Genomic DNA, 12,655 nt, shown 5'->3' on the forward strand with positions numbered 1-12,655 from the left:
TAAGGAATGGATGTGTTAGCAGGGAGAGAGCAAGCAGGCAAAGAACAAAAGCTTCTTCCATGCCCTTATGTAGGCTCCCAGCAGAAGGTGTGGCCCAGATTAAAGGTGTGTCTTCCTGCCTTAAGATTTAATCACAGAGCGATGGCTCGGCAGTTCAGAGCATTGACTGCTCTTCCAGAGGTCCTGAATTGTTCATTCCAGATGCAGTCAAGTTGACAACCCGTAATAGCTATCACAATGCCCCATGTTCAAACAATACAGGTCTCGGAATAGCTCCCCCCCCCCCTCACTAAACATGACTGTGCTGCAAGGGGACATTTGTGGGAGGCTCCTGTTCGGACAGCTCCCTCAGCCAGGCATCCGGGTCATTCCTAGATTGCAGAAGGGGGTGGTGAGTATGGCCACTAGGTGGCAGCATTACTCCGCAGAGAAGGCTGTGGAACCTGCGGCGTGCTGTCCAGGCCCCTCGCTGTCATTGATGAGGACAGACATGATGATGCTCCATGGTTGCCATGACAAACATATTGTGGTCCCAGAAAACCCCACAAGCTGGCATCCATGGGTCATGGGATGCGTGGTCCACTCACACCTGAAAAGAGGGACAGGGCTTGACTGCCCCAAACGCCCCAGTGGTGGAGATGGGGGTTCTTTACCACTGATGCATCCCTTTCAGACTCTAACACACTGGCGGTGGGGGGAGGGGAGGCAGAGAGGGGGAGGGAGGCCGCCTGTCTGGTTCTGGCTCAGGTGTGGAACGCAGATGAGAAGGGAGAGCTGATCAGAGGAGCATTGGCAGCGGCAGACCCTTCAGAGGGGTCAGAGCTCCGTCCCCATCAGCACAGGGTGAGGTCCAGAGTGAGCCTGGGCCAAATAAAGATGGAGTGACACATCTGTGGCGGCCCTCATCTGTCATCCCAGCACTTGGAGTCTGAGGCAAGAGGATTGTGAGTTCACAACCAGCCTGGGCTGCAGGGCAAGCCTGTCAGAAGAAAAGGAAGGGGGGAAACAGGCAGGCACCGCCAGAGGAGAAGAATGCTGTAATTGCCTGACCATCTTTATGAACCCTCAGAGTGCCAGGGCCTGCGAGAGGGCTCTGCAGATACAGGGGCTTGCCAATAATCTTGACAACCTGAGGGCCATCCCTAGAACCAATATAGGAGGAGAGACTGACTCCTGCAAGTTGGCCTCTGACCTTCACATGCAAACTGTGATATCCCACACATATGTACATGCATGTATGCATGCAGACAGACAGACAGACACATGATGGGGGATGTCCTTCTGTATGCTGTGAATATGTTTCTCTTACTGGTTGATGAATAAAGCTGTTTTAGCCAATGGACAGGCAGGATGTAGCCAGGCAGGACGTATAGGCAGGGCTACCAGACTAGGAGAAAGCTGGAAGGAGAAATGCAGAGAGTCACGAGAGAGACACCATGTAGCTGCTGAGAAAGCAGGAGGTCTGGGTAAGCCAAGACTACATGGAGATACACAGATGAATAGAAATGGGTTAATAATCAAGAGAGAGCTAGCCAATGAGAAGCCTGAGCAATAAGTCAAACCATTTATAATTTACACAAGCCTCTGTGTGTTTATTTGGAACTAAACAGCTGCGGGGCTGGCAAGACAGAAGATTCCATCTACATACAGACTTTTTAAAGAGTGCCATGTCTCTGCTCCAACCCTAAACTAATTCAAACACTAGTAGACCGGCTCTTCAAGCACTCAGCAGTCTCTTGAGGGATTCTTGGAGCCCCATGCCTCTCTCCCAACTGGCCATGGGTACCAGGAAGAGATTCTTTTGGCTTGGCGCCGTGTTCTCATCCTCTAAAATATGCTATGTAGATAGGAGGGGTGTGCACACTGGTGAGTGGATGGATGGGTGGGTGGGTGGGTGGGTGGATGGGTGGGTGGATGGATGGGTGGGTGGATGGGTGGGTAGATGGGTGGGTGGGTGGATGGATGGATGGATGAGTGAATGAATAAGTACATGCTCTGACCAATTCCCATGACCTCAGATGAATCCTCTTGCCTCAGCTCTACCAAGCCTAGAAGTAGTAAGGTATGATGGTAGTCACCTCCCCAGGTCCCATCATCGCCATAGGTTGAGGCAGCCGTTGGAGGTTCTCAGGGTTTTCTCACTCCTGTCTGCTGGGGAATGGGATTTCTGCCCCACACAGGGACACTGAGGCCCAGGGAGGTCATTTTGCTCTGTGCACCTTATCTGCTCTACCCAGGAAACAAACCTTGGCAGACATGTCATAAGACAAAGGCTGGGGACACACTTATGCTAAAAATGTGTTTGCCATTCGTTCGAAATCCACATTTCACTGGGCAATTTGATCTGCTCCGTCTGTGCTATGGTTTGCTAAACCTGCAATTTTTTTATTTGTTTTTTGTTTGCTAAATCTGGCTGTCTCTCCTGAGGCACACCTGCTCCCCTCCCCCTTGAGACATGCCTGTCCCCTCTCCATCCTGTTGCCACTGTCCTTAAGAATCAGAGCAGGTAGGACAGGATAGCACAAGCCCAGTGTCTGTGTCTGTCCCATTCGCAACCTGAGCCATGCTGGTCTGGAACCCTGGGCCCTGCTGTGAACACACAACACCCGTTTGAACAAAAAAGACCCATGAAACAAGAGCCAGGAGTGCTTGCCTAGAACAAGGTCCTTGTTTCCAAGGCTGGCACCACAGAAAGAAAAAGAAAAGAAAAAACTTTGACAATCACTTTCCACAAAGCTGGTCTGAGGTCCAGCCCTCTGCAGTGTTACTCCCAGCTCTCTGAGGTCCTCCCAGGAGAGTGTTGGGGCAGTCTGTGACTCCCAGAATCTAGTACAGGCCTAGGGATGTGACCTTGGATGAATCCTGTCACGTCTCTGAGCCTCAGTTTCTACACCTGTGGGATGGGAACTGCCTACTCCAGGAGGCAGAGCTCCCCGAAACCTGAACTCCACAGGCCCTGCCTGTTCCAGGCCCTCAGCATGGCTCCAACAAGATAAAGTTCCCGCTTATGTGACTGAATTCTGCTGAATTCTGGCCCTGGTTAAACTCATCTGAGCAGTCCTGTGGTTGGTTGGATCCCCACAGACCACACACACACACACACACACACACACACACACACACACTGCTGCCCTAACCCATAGTGAAATCACTCTATGCTGGGGGGTGGCACTGGTGTTACTTTCATAGTTGGCTCCTTCCTACCCATGGGACTTCAGATGAGTCCCGTTCCTCTCAACATAGAAACCCAACCCTTATACTGTGCCAACCGCTAGGCCCTGAATTGGTGGACCAGATCCAGGCTGAGATGAGCCAACAGAGTCATCCCTCTCAGCCCCTGGATCTCCACCCACACCCACCCAGGAACACTGACAACGTGGAGTCCACCTGACAACTCCCAAAAGCTAAAGCAGAGCTAATTAAGGTTCATTCCTGGCCTGCGTGATACCACCCACCTCTCTCCCCAGCAGGCCTGAGGATTTATGAGTTGATGGTGGCATTGTCATGTAAAGGCTTGGGGCTCCTTTGAGAGCTGTGAGAGGAGGAGGCAGATGGCATTTTTACCCAGCAGCTCTCCCCCCCCCACCCCTGCCCCTGGTGCCCATGCAGACACTCATAGCCACAGCTCATAGCCAGCAGCTCTCCCCCACCCCACCCCTGCCCCTGGTGCCCATGCAGACACTCATAGCCACAGCTCATAGCCAGCAGCTCTCCCCCCCCACCCCTGCCCCCGGTGCCCATGCAGACACTCATAGCCACAGCTCATAGCCAGCAGCTCTCCCCCCTGCCCCCGGTGCTCATGCAGACACTCATAGCCACATTCCCACCACCTCTCTGCCCACTCCAAGGGCCAGACAGGAGCCAGAGGTGCCCTCCATTCAAGACACAGTCCTTCCAGATGCTGTATGGCCTTTGGAGGTTTGCATACCGTTCTGGGAATCTGATTTCATCAGTTGGCAGCTTAGTCAAGGGGCTGGCCTGTAGCACAAAAGATAAAATCCCCCAGAGACTGATATTGGGGTTCAAGCTTCATGCTGAATATCAGAAAAGCAAAGCAGCCGGCCACTCTCACATTCAGCTCTGGCTAAAAAGCTGATTGATCCACACATGAGCTCTTCACCAAGTCTCAAACTGCTGCCTCTGCTCACTGTGGCTGGAGAAGAAACGCCTGAGACCTTGCTTCTGTCTCACATACTTCCCTAATGTTGGGATTAAAGGTGTGAACTTTAATTCTCTTTTAGACTGAATCACTCTTGTGTATCGCTGGGTGGACTTGAACTCACAGAGCTCTGTCTATCTCTTAATCCCGAGTCCTAGGATTAAAGGTGTGTACCACCACCTCCTAGCTTCTGGCTGCTGGGATTAAAGGTGTGTGCCTGGCTTCTATGGCTTGTGGCTGACTTTGCTTTCTGAATCCTCAGGCAAGCTTTAATAAATCATAAATAACACATCACCACACTGGCTCTCCACCCCAACTTGGCCCCTCAGTTGTGTGCCAAGTGACCAAGGAAAAGGTGAGTTTGATTGGGAGGAGACAGAGCTTCCTCCCCATTCCTCATCTTAGCCTCCAGGGGGACAAGTGACCATTAGCTGAAGTTCCAGAATTTTCCAAAGTAATGCATCAATCCCAGTCAACCATCCACAGAGTCATTACTATCCAGCACCCTGAATCTGTGAATAAGGAACCTGAGGCAGGTGGACGAGGCCTCATGAAGGTGCCTGAAAGTAGCGAGTGAGCCAGGACTCAAAGCCAGAGGGCTCGACACAGACCCCTCCCAGTGTGGACACTTGTAGGCTGGCAGTAAAGCCAGAGGGCTCGACACAGACCCCTCCCAGTGTGGACACTTGTGGGCTGGCAGAAAAGGCCAAGAGGAGTCAGTTGGACCTTTGGCACAGAGCCAATTCCACACCAAGCAACCTCACTCCTGAGAACCCTGCAGAATAAGAATAGAAGTTGGGCTGGGTGTGGTGGCGCATACCCTTAATCCCAGCACAGAGGCAGAGGCAGGCAGATCTCTGAATTCAAGGCCAGCCTGGTCTACTGAGTGAGTTCCAGGACAGCCAGGGCTATCTTGTGAGACCCTGTCTCAATCAGTCAATCAATCAATCAATCAATCAACCAATCAATCAATACAATGGGAGTCAAGGTGGAGATTAGCCAGATTCTCATAGTTGAAATCCATCTAATGGTTGCCTGTTTCCTATGAAAAGAAGCCCAGGCTGGCCTTGAATTCATGGTCCTCCCATCTCAACCTCTTCAGCAATTGCCTACTGGCATGTGCCACCACAGCCACCACCACAAATGGCAGCTTTCATGTTCCTTAGAACACACTGCCTTTGCTCCAGGGAAAGTAAGTGGTTTGGTCTGCCCTGACCCCACCCTCCTCCATGCTGGGAAAACAGAGCTCGGAGCAGGTGCACAGTGAGTAAATGTTCGACACACCCATGTGAGTGTGGGTTAGAAGCCGTGTGTGGCAGCAGGCTGAGGGGTCTGCCGCACAGGGGTGGGGAACCTTAGGGGAAGTCACCGGAGAGAAGCAACTAGGCCAAGGTGGCAGGGATAGAGACTCCAACTTGAAGAATAAGCAAAGGCATCAAGCCAGACCTCCAGGGGAGGCAGAGATGTGGAGCCCGCTACTTGGTACAGTCAGTACCAACAGAAGAACTCAGACACCGCCCCTTGGGCATCTCAGGGTCTTTGAGGTCTTCGCAGTCACGTGCTCCCCTTTTACATACACATACACACACACACACACTTCCCAGCAGAGCCATGCAATGCCCATGGCCTCGACCTCTGTCCTCAGCCTGCAGAAAGCCCTCCATATTCCTGCCCAGGTCTTCCTCCGCCTCCTGCTCCCCGAACTCTCCTTACCATGCACCCCCATGCCACCTTCTCCACCCATCCGAAGTTAATTCCTGAGAAACTTTCCTTAGGAGCAATTTTCACTTCTTATTATGCCCGCTGCGCCAGCCCTACTCCGTGCTATCTGGCTCCTTCAGCAGGGAAGCCAGTGTGACACTTGCCTGGAACAGCAGAGGTGACTGATGAGGGAGGGGTGGGGGGGGGCGGCTGTCTCCTGGGATTATGATAAGGGCTGGCAGGCTCTTGGTATGCTGGCCAGGCCTCGCCTTCCCCTCCGCACTGACTGATAGGGGTAATTTTCCATGCTGGCCCTATCTGCTATCGAGAGAGAACATTCAAACTCAGCCTTCCGCTCTCCATGCCACACCACCCTGCAAGACGCCACCCCCTCTCCCAAGGAAATAGAACCCTCATGATTTGAAAGGGGGAAAATTTAATTGAAGTAGCCAGGTCACTCCTTTCCTATCGACTCCCAGATTTAATGGAAAACTCCAGACGGCTTTTTCTGAAGCCACATGTAAATGTGGGGTGCTGGGAGACAGGCTAGAGGATAGGACGGGAGCTCAGGTGGGTGCCCACCCCAGGACTGCTGTGCCCTCACACAAACACAGGGAGGTGCCCTAGCCCAAGACTGAGGTGCGGAAGTGAAGGTGGGCTGTGGGGAGTCATGAGGAACCGTGGGGGACAGGGAGCTGGCTTCATTTCCTATGGGCATAACATTTTACCAAAGGAGAGACAGGCTTCTGGAAGGTTCCGGGTCTTGCTTCATCGTCTTTATTGTTATTATTGGAGGGTCGGGGTTGTTTTCTAGGCTTGGGGCCGTCAGCAGAATATTTACAGTATTGCACGGCGTGTTAGTAACTAGATTGCCTCCCGTTCCTCCTCTGATTCCAAACCCCATCTCTCGTAGGCAGGAGGAGGGTTCCCTTTTTGCCAAAGTCAGCAGCTAAGGCAGAGACGCTGGCTCCCAGAGTTCCGGCTGGCTTGGGTGGCATCGCCCCAGGGGCCTCAGACAGGGAGGGGAGGCTGCCTGACTACAGGATTCATGCCCCTGCTCAGCCTGGAGTTGGCAGCTGTCTTCTGTGCACCCCCTGCCTCAGAGACTCCCCCACAACCCCCTTGGCAGGACACCACACTCAGAACAGCCTTCACTAGCCATAAATGACAGCCTAGACAGCCAGCCCGGGGGTGGCTGGCTGCAGGCAAGGGCTGGGCCAGGATGGAAGGTGCCATCAACCCCCCCTTATAGTAGCTAGGGAACAAAGGAGCCCAGCCCACTGCAGCTTCCCATACAGGTTTAGCAGGTCTGCCCCAGAGGCCAAGGAGACATGGCCACAAGCCATTCATTACAGATTGGTTCAGGGGGAGAGGGCTTCTGCAGGCTGGGCTCAGCTCTCCCATCGGCTCCTCCTCCTCTGACCAGTGGCAAGTGCTCACCCCTCCACCAGCATAAGTCCGGGCTTCACTTTCATCCATCGTGATGGACTGGACTGGACATCTCTGAGACCTCCTAACTCTGAACGTGAGAACTGAGCAGTGGGGCTGGAAGTGTGGTATAGTAGGCAGAGTGCTTGCCTAGCATGCACAAGGCCCTAGGTTCGAACCTCCCCCCAGTTCCACATAAACCAGGGGTGTAATCCCAATACTCGGGAGACCGGGAGGTCAGAAGTTCAAGGTCATCCTCAGCTACAAGCTGACTTGAGGATAGCCTGGGCTACACGCAACCCATTCTCAAAAATAAGGAGGACAGGGCCGGGCTCTATAACATACAGCTTCTCAGTGAGTCTTGCCCGCAGCATGGGGGGATGGGGAGGGGCTGCTTCATCCTCCCAGCAGACAAGAGGAAGAGGTGTCAAGCTGGTGGGGGTGGGGGTGTGACCTGTCCTCCCCTGGGTGTCTTCAGTATGTACTCCAAATCCCTCCTGGGGACCAGCATCAGCACCCACGGAGCTTCTGTGAGTCTAGGATTAAACCTTCATCACCCAACTTCTCATCAACCTAAAGTAAATACAAATGTGTGCCTCGAATCTTAAAGCTCCGCCGCCGATTCCCAGCCACAGCCAACTGTGTGCCAGGGCAGACATCCACGAGCTGTGGGTATGCTGTAGGCTTTTACTCTGAGAGACGGACAGGGAGGGGCTGCAGCTGCCAAACCCCGAGTCACACTGGAGGCACAGTATCGTGGTCTGACTTCTATTGCTGTAACAAGATACCTGGTTTGTGGTGTTTTACGAAGCAAAGAGGTCTCTTTAATTCACATTCCGCAGGCTGAAGAGCGTGGTGCCAGCGTCTGGAGTAGGGCCTGGCCACATCGGGACATGGAAGAGCATCGTGGTAGGAGCCAAGAGACAGGAGAAGGCACTTGGCAGGAGAGGAGGCCTGAAATTCAAGGGCAGGATCATTATTTTCCCCCAGCCTGCTCTTGCAGGAACTAGCCAGGGTCCTGAGAAACACTTTGCAGTGGGAAAAGCCTCCCATTAGGCCCGCCTCTTAAAGGACCCACCACCCTCTCAACACAGCCGTGCCAGCTAGCACCCTTCCAACTGAGGACTCTGACAGATATCCTTAAATCATACCCAAACCAGGGCCCGAGAGATGGCACAGAAGTTAAGGGCGTGGACTGCTCTTCCAAAGGACCCGGGTTCAATTCCCAGCACCCACATGTCAGTTCACAACTGTCTGTAATTCCAGTTCCAGGGGACCCAACACCAATGCACATAAAAATAAGTCAATTAAAGAAAAAGCATACCCAAACCACAGCACACCATTTTCCCAGCATCCTCTCAGCTTCTCCACAGCTCCCATCACCACCAGGCCCACTCTACCCAATCTGGACCACTGTCCAGAGCATGGGAGACCCACCCTCCCTAGTTATGACAACAAACTTGCCTGCATATTTGCTGCTCACCGGAAATTTTTGCTCACTGAGGAGGAAACTGGCCCGTCAAGAACCGCAAGTTCTAGCAGTGAAAGCCACTGGAGTAGCTTTAGCCAGTGGGTTAACCTCTCTGACCTTTAGTCTTCTCATCTGTGAAATGGGCTCATTAAGATTCTAATACGTGTTCTGAGGATCCCAGGACATAATGCTTGGGAGCCATACTTGGAATACTTAGCCCGGCACTCCAAAGGGAATGAGCTCAAGAAGGAAGTGGCATAGAACAGAGAAAGCAAATGGAGTCATCTAGAGGCGCCAGTGACTTCCTGAATGGGACACAGTGTCCCTAGACTTCACAACAAGGTTTATTTCCTGTCTCCAGTCTCCAGTAGAGCAGTGAAGACAATCTGGCCATATCACAGCTGGGAGCAGGGCAGATGCCAGGGAAACTGCTGGGCACGTTATCTCATGGTTGACTGTGTGCGAGTGTTTTACCTGCGTATCTCGTGCCTAAAGAGGCCAGAAGACAGCATCAGACCCTCTGGAACTGGAGTAATAGATGGTTGTGAGCCACCATGTAGGTGCTGGGAATCGAACCTGGGTCCTCTGGAAGAGGGGCACATGCTCTTAACTAGTTAGTCGTCCGCTCAAACCTAACTGTTCAGGTTTCTAACTTTAACTCCCATCCAACTCTCACGTTCAATTACTCTCCCCTTTTCTCCTTGCAGCAGCCCTTCAGGACTTTTCTTTATCTTGCACTCGTATGTATGTTCACACGTATGTGCACTTGTATGTATGTTCACACATATGTGCATGCGAACCTGGAACTTGCTGATTCAGCTGTCCCCCAGATCCGGGATTACAGATGCATGCCACCACACTCAGCATGTAGGTGGGGTCTGAGCACAGATCTCAGGTTCTTGTGTGATCCATCTCACCCAACGGAGCCATCCCCCAGCCGATGTGCAGCTTCCCTTGTGAATTAGCTCAGCGTTTTATAGAGCAAGCAGGTGAGGAAACTGAGGTCCAGGTGTCCAGTGAGTCACAAGCTGAGACTTGCTGGAGAACTGAAGGGAACTTTCAGAGACCAGGGCGATCAGCTTCACACACTTGGGCAGTGACAGTGTTAGTGACAGCGCTTCGCATGTGATCTAAAGTGACTGTTCATCCGCACAATGTCCCCTGCAAGCATGACATGACTTCCTTTAGCTGGTGAGAAAACGCAGCACCCCAGCCTACATGGGTGACCTAACTAGATCACCTCATCCAAAAGCGAGTCCCATCAGTTCTCCCCACAGGCAAAGACCCCAACGGGCTGGCATCGGACCCCATCTACCCAGTCCCAGGCAGCTATCCCCACACTTCCCCTCCTGTGCCCTTGACCAGCTGCCCGGGGCACCACCAGACTCAAATGGGCAGAAACAGGCATCTGCACTCAGGAATACCTGAAGAAGAGGTTCAGGGATCAACAGGGCCTGGAACATGTGATGAATGAAAGAAGCTAGATTCCCAAGGACCCACACTGCAACTTTACCAACAGGAAACCCAGACAGCTGGATCTCCGGAGACGGGAAGTAAATCAAGCAGGTGTTCCGGTCAAACAGTGGAAATGGCTGCACCTGTTAAAGTTTGTCATTCTCACCATATCATTTGATACTTTGTAGCCTAGGCTGGTCTTGAGCTCTGGATCCTCCTGCCTCAGCCTCCCCAACAATTAGAGACGGCTTTAACAAGGGTTATGTCTGTTTTACCATAAAACAAATACATAAATAAATAAAAATCTGGGTGTGATGGCATCCTAGCACTCTAGGTTGGGGATGGGGGAGGCCAAGGTCATTCTCCTACATAGCAAGTTCCAGATCAGGCCTAAGAAGATGAGACTTGGGGCTGGAGTGATGGCTCAGAGGTTAAGAGCACAGACTGCTCTTCCGGGGGTCCTGAGTTCAGTTTCCACCAACCACATGGTAGTTCCCAATCATCTATAATGAGATCGGGTGCCCTTTTCTGGCGTGCAAGCATACATGCAGGCAAAACACTGTATACATAGTAAATAAATGAAGAAGGAGGAGAAGAAGAAGAAGAAGAAGAAGATGATGATGATGATGATGATGATGATGGAAGGAGAAGGAGGAGGATGAGGAGGACGACAACAATAACTTGAGTCTGGGGCTGAAGAGATGACTCAACAGTTAAGAGCACTGGCTGCTCTTCCAAAGGACCTGGGTTCAATTCCCAGCACCTACATGACAGCTCAAAACTGTCTGTGGCTCCAGTTCCAGGGAATTGGATACCCACACACAGATATACATACAGGCAAAAGAGCAATGCACATAAAATAAATTTTTAAAAATGGGTGGGGGAAGGAGAGCATGGTGGACCTTTCTATGCCTGTCTATCTGAAATAAAAATAATAATAGTAATAAACACAATGGACACCTGCAATCTGACGTTTGATTCCGGCAATCCACTTACATCTACACAAAGCTGTTTTTTCTTGTCCTTTGGCTTATTTTATTTTTGCAAACAGCATGACCCAGAGCTTCAGTGTTCTGTCTAGTGGACACAGCAGCTGTGCTCACTGCTCCCCACTGTGGGCCCAGCCCCTCACCCCACCTCGGGGTAAACAGTGACCCAGCACACCTGTTAAGTAGCCCTCCCAGGAGGACAGGCTCTGGGTCTCCCTGTTTCGTCATCTCTCCCTGGATTGGAGTAAGAACAAAACTGACTTTGGCTCTGATTGCCCGAGGGCCAGCTCCTTCAAAGATAGCCCTGCCCCTCCCCTATTAACTGGCCAATTTGGATCCCTGGTCTTGAGTGAAAATATTATTTTTCCCCAGTCAATCTCAAATTGCTTCTTCATGAAATTAAAGTGGCCAGTCCAAGCAAGGGAAAAGAAAACAAAAACCCAAGCTTTGAACCAGCTGCACACTCCTGTGTAGACAAAATATCCCTTTGACTGGCGTCCCAGGCAGCCCAGGACCCCAGTCCATCCTCCCAGCTCCATGGCTTCTCACACTTGTCTGCTCCGGGTGAGTGTGTGATACAGATGAGCTTCCAAAATTGCAGAGATGGGATGAGAAGGAGATGCCCTTCGCAGGCTCCTGGCCCTGACTGGCTTTCTCACCCCTGAGAAGGAGATGCCCTTCGCAGGCTCCTGGCCCTGACTGGCTTTCTCACCCCTGAGAAGGAGATGCCCTTCGCAGGCTCCTGGCCCTGACTGGCTTTCTCACCCCTGAGAAGGAGATGCCCTTCGCAGGCTCCTGGCCCTGACTGGCTTTCTCACCCCTGAGAATGGATCTAGAGCCTTGTAGATACTAAGCAAGCATTCAACCACATGCCCGGCCCTTTTTTGTGACTAATTATTTACTTATGAGATGTAGCCCAAGCTGGCCTTGAACTCGTTGTAGAAACAAGTATGCCTTTTGAGCTCTTGATCCTCATGCCCCCACCTCTGGAATGCTGAGATTGCAGGTGTGCTCCACCATGCCCAGTTGATGGGGCTGAACCCAGGGCCTCCTGCATGAGATGAGAGAATGCACGCGCATGCACACACACACACACACACACACACATGCACGCACGCACGCACGCACGCACGCGCATCCCCAGCCTCCAGACACATTCCCTTCATTCTCCTGACTGCCAAGAATGAATCTGTTTGCTCTTGAGGGTTTCTTTCTTCATGTATATTCATGTTCTGCCTACATGTATGTACATGTACCATATGTGTGCAGTGCCTGAGGAGGCCAGCAGAGGGCCTTGGATTCCCCTGGAACTTGAGATGCCTATGAACAGCTTTGTAGATGCTGGGAACAGAACCGAGGGCCTCTGGAAGAGCAGCCAGTGCTCCTAACCTCTGAGCTGTATCTCTACTATTGCTTTTTTAATCCAATACTTTTTTCCCCCAAGAAAATTCC

Source organism: Mesocricetus auratus, unplaced genomic scaffold, assembly GCF_017639785.1.
Source record: "Mesocricetus auratus isolate SY011 unplaced genomic scaffold, BCM_Maur_2.0 Super-Scaffold_100014, whole genome shotgun sequence".
Classification (NCBI taxonomy): Eukaryota; Metazoa; Chordata; class Mammalia; order Rodentia; family Cricetidae; genus Mesocricetus; species Mesocricetus auratus.